Here is an 8,825-nt window from a genome sequence, read left to right as displayed (position 1 = left end):
TGGCGGAAGAGCTCCGTCTTGCAGGCCCTGCGGAACTGAGAAAGGTCCCGCAGGGCCCGGATCTCCTCCGGGAGCTCTTTCCACCAGTTAGGAGCCGCCACCGAAAATGCCCTAGCCCTAGTCACAGCAAATTTAACTTCTCTCGGGCCTGGAATTTCCAAGGAGATGCCTTCTCCCGACCGAAGTGCCCTTGGGGGAACATATGGAGAAAGGCGGTCCCTTATCTTATGGCAACGCAGGCGGTTCTCTCTCCATTCAAAGTATTCTTGCGGAGGCACCAAATGGGAGTTGGTAGCTCATGCTTTGTCACTCTCACATGGGTCGTCAACCTTTTTGAGTGTTTTTATATTTATACAAACACCCACCTGGAGGTTGGCAACCCTGCTGTGGTGAAATATTAATCGCTATGTAAAAAGGTAAAGGTTCCGTTGCTCGAAAGCCAGTCGAATCCGACTCTAGGGTTGCGGTGCTCATCTCCGTTTCAAAGCCGAAGAGCCAGCGCTGTCCGAAGAAATTTCCGTGGTCATGTGGCCGGCGTGACTAAACACCAAGGCGCACGGAACACTGTGACCTTCCCACTGAAGTGGTACCTATTTATCTACTTGCAATTTCTTGCTTTCAAACTGCTAGGTTGGCAGGAGCTGGAACTAGAGACGGGAGCTCACTCCGTCATGCGGCACACTTGGGTCTCGAACTGCTGAACTACCGACCTTCCACAGCCTGCAGTTCAGCGTCTTAACCACTTGAGCCACCACAGCTCCTATGTATCCTATGTATCCCTATGCATTGGTTATAAAATTATGGTATGTTGCTTTTTGCCTGAAAAGCAGTTTAAGAAATACAACAGCTCGTACTCTACAGCCCTGAGTAGCTCTTCAATCATTGTCATTGACGTACGGCATCTGTCTTCCAGCATAATTCTGCGAATCTTGTGCTTGCGCCATTGCGGTCTGCCAAAGGCGGAACTCCTGTGTGTGCATTAGAGGGGTAGGCCGTGTGTTGGGAGCTGGCCCGCCTCAGAGTTCTGTGTGCTTTCCCTGTGGCCGCCACACATGCAGAGGTCATGCAAATAGGCCCGGGGCCCCCAGCCTTTCTGAGAATGCGGGCACCTTTGGAACTCTGACACAGAGGGGTGGGCATGGGCACAGAATGGCCGCCCCAGGAGGCGGAGCCAACCGCACAATGTCAGGGAATGTGATTAGGCTGAACGCTCATCGTAATTCTTCCGACATTTCAGGCAGAAGCTCTGTTTAATGGGATGGCTTTTAATCTGTCTAGCCCCTCTCACTTTCTAATTAGCACTTGACAGCAGCCCCCATAGTTAGGAAATTTTTTGGCAGGGGACTTTGGGATTGCGGGGGCTATTTCCTAAGAACTCCCGAGTAAACAAGCCATGCCTAACCGTGGAGGATCTGCTGTGTGTGAAGAAGAAGAAGAGGAGGAGGAGGAGGAGATTGGATTTATACCCGGAGTTTCAGAGTGGTTTACAAACTCCTCTCCCTTCCCCTCCCCACAACAGGCACCCTGTGAGGTCGGTGGGGCTGAGAGAGCTCTGACAGAACTGCTCTTTCAAGGACAGCTCTGACAGAACTATGGCTTGCTGCAAGTGGAGGAGTGGGGAATCAAACCCGGTTCTCCCGGATTAGAGTCCACTCACTTAGCCACTACACCAAACTGGTCCAGGGCTTGCCAAACCGGCCCTGCGTGCTTTCTCCGGGAGTCTGGCCAGTGCTTCCCCGCAGTTGAAACTAAGCTGGGGGAAATCCTCCTTGGGTTCCACCCCCCCCCACTCCTTTAACCCTTTCAGTGCTGCAGAGGAAGGTAAAATGTCTCCTGTCCTCTCCACGAGGAGCTTCAGCTAGGCTGCCGTCTGCAACACCCGATGCAGCTCAGTGGGGCCGTGCTCCCGGAGCATCCAGTGCTGTCCAACCATTTCATAAAATGAAAGGGATCTTTGTTCCTACTTGTATCTGATGAAGAAGGAGTAGAGTCTTGAAAGCTTATACCACAAAGATCTTGTTGGTCTCTAAAGTACTAGTGGATTTGATTCGTTCTCTTCTTCTGCAGACCAGCATGGCTACCCACCGGACGTAGATCTGGAGACAGGGAGAGTTACTTGGGTGACACCTGGTCTTTGGAGGTTATCCCTCACTGCTTTAGCCAAGGGTTCGTTTCTGCGTTCGGCGCTGTCCCGTCCTAGGCGAATATTCACAGTTCGCAGACGATTCGGACGAGTTTTCTACCGCCATCCTCCCTCCCTCTTCCGACTCCGTCTTTTTCTCCCTCTCCCCACCCTCCCAGTAATCACTTTCTTGGGGCTGTATGTTTGCAGAAACTAATAGAAAACAAACCGCTTTGGGGAGGAATTATTGCCTTTTTTTCTTCTTCCAAGGGCTAATTTCCTTGCAAAATTTATGCCTGCCAGCAGAGGCGGCCGAGGAGCACCCCAGGCAGTTCTAACGAGACAATTCATTAGCCGCAGAGTGTACCCACGCCAGTAAAGAACATTAATTCGCAAAATGAAAAACTAATAGAGTGTTTAGCCAGCTCTTTATCACCGGTGACAGGCGGCACTCGCCCAATCATTAGTGTTTACTGAACGGATGGGGGCCACCGCCCCAGCCCGGCTTATCGCCACTCATCTCAAATGAGACTGTCGTGCTTCTCTGCCTCCTCCGGGCCGGCCGGCCTCTCTCCCTTACCTTAAGTGCTACAACCTGTACTTAGCGGGAGAGATTAATGGCCTTCCTCTCCTGGCGTCTGGAAGGGGGACGGCTTTCCCCGTTGTTAACATTTTGTCCGCCCTCGGCTACACCTGCAGAGTCGCTCTCCTGCTCTGGTTTATGCATCAGCCGTATACCCACCTAGGATCGCCGTCTCCAAGTTGGGGGAGTCTTGAAGACTTTGGGGTGGGGTGGGGTTGCCAACCTCCCGGTGTTAATACAAGAAATACAAAAGATCAAACTCTGCAGAAATAGCGAAAGTAACATATTCAGCAATCAGTGAGTGTAATAATCTAAGGAAAGGGAAAGGGAAAGGTTTTCCTTGCTCGAAAGCCAGTCCCCGCGGGGAGGGCGAGGTATAAATATAATAAAATAAATAAAATAATAAATAAATAAATCCTACTCTAGGGGGCGGTGTTCCTCTCCGTTTCCAAGCCGAAGAGCCAGCGTTGTCCGAGGACATTTCCGTGGTCATGTGGCCGGCGTGACTAAACACCGAGGCACATGGAGTGCTGTTACCTTCCCACTGAAGGGGTACCAATCTATCTACTTGCAATTTCTTGCTTTCGGAGTGCTAGGTTGGCAGGAGCTGGGACCGGAGATGGGAGCTCGCTCCACCACACGGCACACTCGGGTCTCGAACTGCTGAACTACCGACCTTCCGGTCTGCAGTTCAGCGTCTTAACCACTTGAGCCCCTCCATAATAATCCAAACCTATTCAAATAGAGTAAAAGGTAAAGTAAAGGTTCCCTTGCTCAAAAGCCAGTTGAATCAGACTCTAGGGTTGCGGTGCTCATCTCCGTTTCCAAGCCAAAGAGCCAGCACTGTCCGAAGACGTTTCCGTGGTCATGTGGCCAGCATGACTAAACACCAAGGCGCACAGAACGCTGTTACCTTCCCACCGAAGTGGTCCCTATTTGTCTACTTGCAATTTCTTGCTTTCAAACTGCTAGGTTGGCAGGAGCTGGAACTAGAGACGGGAGCTCACTCCGTCATGCGGCACACTCGGGTCTCGAACTGCTGAACTACCGACCTTCCGGTCTGCAGTTCAGCGTCTTAACCACTTGAGCCACCGCAGTTCATAAATACAATATAGTAATCAGAAACTCAAAAATATGTGGTCCAAATGCAAAAAACAGTCCTATCGATGCACCTCCAGACATAGTCCATGTCAAATTCCTCAAAAAGTGAAAAGTCCAAACACAGATGTGTATCATCCCTCTTCACAAAGTCCTTGTCTCGCCGTATCGCCTTGCTTCCTCAGAAGCGGAACACCAAAGCCACCCTGTCGCAAAGAAACGGCTGAGAAACATACTCCCTTCCGTGCATCTCTGCTGTTTGAACCCCCAGGAGATCTCCCAGAATTACAAGTGGTCTTCAGACCACAGAGATCAGTTCCCCCGGAGAAAACGGCTACTTTGGAGGCTGGGCTGTCTGTCCTTCTACCTTGCCGAGGCCCCTCCCCTCCCCAAACCCCGACCTCCGTGCCTGGCCTTTGGAGGTTATCCCTCACTGCTTTCGGCAAGGGTTCGTTTCTGTATCCAGTGCTGTCCTGTCCTCGGCGAATATTCCCCTCCTGGAACGCCACCCTTCCCAAACTCCACCCCCCAAATCTGCGGGTATTTCCCAACCCAGAGCTGACAACCCTGGGGTGGAGCCTGGGGAGGGCGGGGCTTGGGGAGGGGAGGGGCCTCGGTGGGATATGCCACCGTAGAGTCCATTCTCCAAAGCAGCCGTTTTGTCCGGAGGAACGGATCTTTGTCGTTTGGAGATCAGTTGCAATTCCAGGAGATCCCCAGGCCCCACCTGGAGGTTAGATAAACTACAAAATATGGACCACAGTGTATAGAATGCAACCAAGTAAGTGCAGAACACCGTGAAATCAGGCTGACTTAAACACTCCTGCTGTCATTAGTCAAATATTAATAAGGTTGAAGATATAAACAAAAGCAAATGAAGTTGTATTTTTGTCAATGCAAAATGATGTATATGCGATGCGTGCTACTATTGTAACCTAAAGTCATACGACGCATACAAAATTTATAACTCTACAACAGTGCTGAGTATCGAACAAATGCAACACATTATACAAAAAAAAATGTAATACAAGAAACTGTTGTAAAAAAACTACAAAAGAATCAAAGTCTCAGAATTTTTCTTTTGTAACGTGAGAATGTGACACGATACGAGTAGCCAGATTTCAGCCCATTTTGACCATGTATCTTCATCAGGTTGTGTATACAAATATCTGTCGATCGTTGCATAGAAAACAAGGTAGATTTGGTTTGTAATGGTAAAGTCTTGGAAATAAATAAATTGTGTAATACTGGAATCTCCAATCAATGCAATCTAATGGAGTTTCACAGTTCAGCAGTTCAAGACCCGAGTGTGCCACATGACGGAGTGAGCTCCCGTCTCTAGTTCCAGCTCCTGCCAACCTAGCAGTTCGAAAGCAAGACATTGCAAGGAGATAAATAGGGACCGCTTCGGTGGGAAGGGAACAGCGTTCCGTGCGCCTTGGTGTTTAGTCATGCCGGCCACATGACCACGGAAACGTCTTCGGACAGCGCTGACTCCTCGGCTTTGAAATGGAGATGAGCACCGCAACCCTAGAGTCGGACTCGACTGGCTTTCAAGCAAGGGAACCTTTACCTTTTACCTTTAAGTCAAACAATGTAAACATGGCTGTTCTGGTTCTCCCCACCTGGAGGTTGGCATAGAATCATAGAGTTGGAAGGGACCTCCAGGGTCATCTAGTCCAACCCCCTGCACAATGCAGGAAATTCACCAAACTGGCCTGGAGAAAAATAGCTTCCGGACCCCCAAAGTGGCGATCAGCATTTCCCCTGCGGCCCTACTACTACCCCACTCCTCCTGGAAGTTTTGGAGTGGATCAAAAGCATACAGCCAAAGTGTCAGCTAGAAACCAAATTAGAGAAAACATCTAATCCCCAGGGGACAGGTATGATCCAGGTAAGGGGACAGGTGTCCATTAGTGGGAGGTGGGAAGGAGAGAAGGACATCTTCTCAGCAAGGTGGAGAGGCCAGCTCTTGGATATGTTGAGATTTTCAAACAAGTTTTTCTCTCGAGAGCATATGTTGTGATTGCCACAGTAGCTATGTTGGCAGTACAAATCAAATATTGCTTCTCTTCTTCTTCTTCTTCTTCTTCTTCTTCTTCTTCTTCTTCTTCTTCTTCTTCTTCTTCTTCTTCTCCTCCTCCTTCTCCTCCTCCTCCTTCTCCTCCTCCTTCTTCTCTTCCTCCTCCTAGCAAAGGGATTTGTGCCTTTGATGTGCATGCCGGAAAAATGCTGTCACACAAAGGCCCGTTATCTTGCCTTAGCTCTGCTGTGAGAAGGAGACTACCCAGCGCAGTACCCTAAGCATGTTTGGTGGTGGAAAGTGCCATCAAGTGGCAGCTAACTTATGGCGACCCCGTAGGGTTTTCAAAACAAGGGACATTCAGAGGTGGTTTGCCATGGCCTGCCTGTGCGTCACAGCCCTGGTATTCCTAAGAACATAAGAGAAGCCATATCGGATCAGGCCAATGGCCCCTCCAGTCGAACACTCTGTGTCACACAGTGGCCAAAACCCAGGGGCCATCAGGAGGTCCACCAGCAGGGCCAAAAGAACATAAGAGAAGCCATGTTGGATCAGGTCAGTGGCCCCTCCAGTCCAACACTCCTGTGTCACACAGTGACACAAACCCAGGTGCCATCAGGAGGTCCACCAGTGCAGCCAAAACTCCAGTTTTTTGAGGATTGAGTAGACGCGGGGGAAATTGTGCGAAGCTCCAGGGCGAAACGCGGCCGCGCAGCAGCTTGTGTGAAATTGACACGTGGCATCGGGGCAAAAGGAAGGAGTGAGCGCGGAGCAGCGCTTGTGGGAAATCAGTCTCCATCTTGGGATAAATGATTGATGTGATACCTAGAGCACCAACACTTTATTGGATTGTATTATATTGTTTTATCTTGTTTTTATCTGTTTTAATGTTGGCATTCGTGCTGTCTTGTTAGCCGCCCTGAGCCTTCGGGGAGGGTGGGGTATAAATCTAATAAATAAATAAATCTGTCTACAAAGCCCCCGGAGCCAAGTACATTATAGACAGACTGTAGTGGAATATAATAAAAGGGGGAAAACAGTGCTAAATTTATTGACAGTGGCAATAATTATTTTCACTAGACATCGGAAGACCTGAGCACTTCCTAACAATAAAGAACGGCTGTTAAAAGTTTATGATACTTTGCAAACGGTGAAGTTAACCGTGCGGCAACGTTTCGGGAGTATAAAGTATGAAGGAGAATTTGGCAACCTTTAATTAGATGTTTAAGTGCAAGGGTCAAGTAAAGCATAAAATAGTGTGGTTTGTTAGTTAGAAATGAACGTATGTCTCCTGGTATTCCAACTGAATATTGTTTGGCATGATTATAATTTATGTATTGATATTACAGTAGATAGGGCTGCGGTGGGTCAAGTGGTTAAGACGCTGAGCTGCAGACCGGAAGGTCGGTAGTTCAGCAGTTCGAGACTCGAGTGCCGCATGATGGAGTGAGCTCCCGTCTCCGGTTCTAGCTCCTGGCAACCTCGCTGTTCGCAAGCAAGAAATTGCAAGTAGATAAATAGGTACCACTTCAGTGGGAAGGTAGCAGCGTTCCGTGCGCCTCGGCGTCTAGTCATGCTGGCCACATGACCACGGAAACATCTTCGGACAGCGCTGGCTCTTCGGCTTGGAAACGGAGATGAGCACCGCATCCCTAGAGTCGGATTCCACTGGCTTTCGAGCAAGGGAAACCTTTACCTTTACCTACACTTCGCTCTGTGATCCACCCTGAGCCCTCTTGTGGGGAGGGCAGGCTATAAATCGAGAATAAATAAATCGGGAAGTGAGTGCGGATTTCCACAACGGGCCCTGATTTGGCCGGGTTGCTTTGTTTATCGGGAGCACTGGAGAAGGGGGATCTTCAATTGTCCCGAGTCCTCATCATTCGCATCCATTGATTTACAAGGCGCATTCTTTCAAGAGGCATTGCCTTCGCTTCAAGTCACCAAATGATTGAGATCACGGGTGACAACCGGCGCAAATGACTTAATTCCCCCCCCCCTCCACTTTGCCGGAATGAATTATTCCTCTGTTTTGTCGGAATAGTTTATTGTAAAAGGGTCTATAGCTGCCAAAGAAAACCAACCCTCGTGTTGACTGAAAATGGAGAATCCCGCTCTTAAATCAGTCATATTGACAAAGGATTTACGTATTCTCACTATCAGACGAGTTGCTAAACTGGAAACATAAGACGGGAAGTGACCGCCGATGTTCCGCAGCTGTAACTATGGATATCAGCATGGCAGCATCTTTGTCGGTGGGAGATCCCAGTATTTGGTTGTCCGGAGAGCGACTTTCTAGTCCCCATTGTTGCAAAAGAAAGCTTTAAATGGGACAACAACATTTGATAAAGTTTTGAGATTCGATGGGGGCGGGTGAGCCAGGCTTCCGTTGTTCAGAGGAAAGACTTCTCTCTTCCCTTGATCACAAGAGATGAAGGGGGGGAGGGGGGAGATTGAATTTATACCCCGCCCTTCACTACCCGAAGGAGTCTCAGAGCAGGCTTACAATCTCCTTCCCCTTCCCCTCCCCACAACAGAAACCCTGTGAGGTAGGCGGGGCTGAGAGAGCGCTTTCAAAAACTGCCCTTGAGGGAACAGCTCTGAGAGAACTTTGTAACTGACCCAAGGTCACACCAGCAGCTGCATGTGGAGGAGGAGTGGGAAATAAACCCGGTTCTCCCAGTTTAGAGTCCGCACTCCTAACCACCACACCAGACTGGCTCTCAGGTCACTGAAGCATGTTGGGATATCGAGAAGCTTTGCTCTTTCTTTTCTTTTCTTTTCTTCTTTTTAGCATATTCCCACGCCGCTTCAAAGCGGAAGGCTCCTAAGTGCAGGAGCTCATTAGCATAACTCATTAGCATAACTCATTAGCATAACTTGTTTGCATATGCCACACCCACTGACATCACCGGAAGTGTGTCAGAAGGCAACATCCACCACTCAGGCTCCACTGGACTGTTGTGGATTGCTAGCTATCGGGGGGGGGGAGGCGTGCA

General features: G+C 49.3%; 1 protein-coding gene across 1 annotated transcript in view; it reads left to right on the top strand.

The window, feature by feature from the left end:
* The window catches only part of EXOC4 (exocyst complex component 4), an 87,148-nt gene that overhangs the window by 32,583 nt on the left and 45,740 nt on the right, over nucleotides 1-8,825 (top strand). The gene's annotated exons all lie outside the window — the stretch shown is intronic.

The sequence above is a fragment of the Gekko japonicus genome, unplaced genomic scaffold (genome assembly GCF_001447785.1).
Source record: "Gekko japonicus isolate JY-2015 unplaced genomic scaffold, Gekko_japonicus_V1.1 scaffold1982, whole genome shotgun sequence".
Classification (NCBI taxonomy): domain Eukaryota; kingdom Metazoa; phylum Chordata; class Lepidosauria; order Squamata; family Gekkonidae; genus Gekko; species Gekko japonicus.
This window is presented reverse-complemented; position numbering and strand designations above follow the sequence as displayed.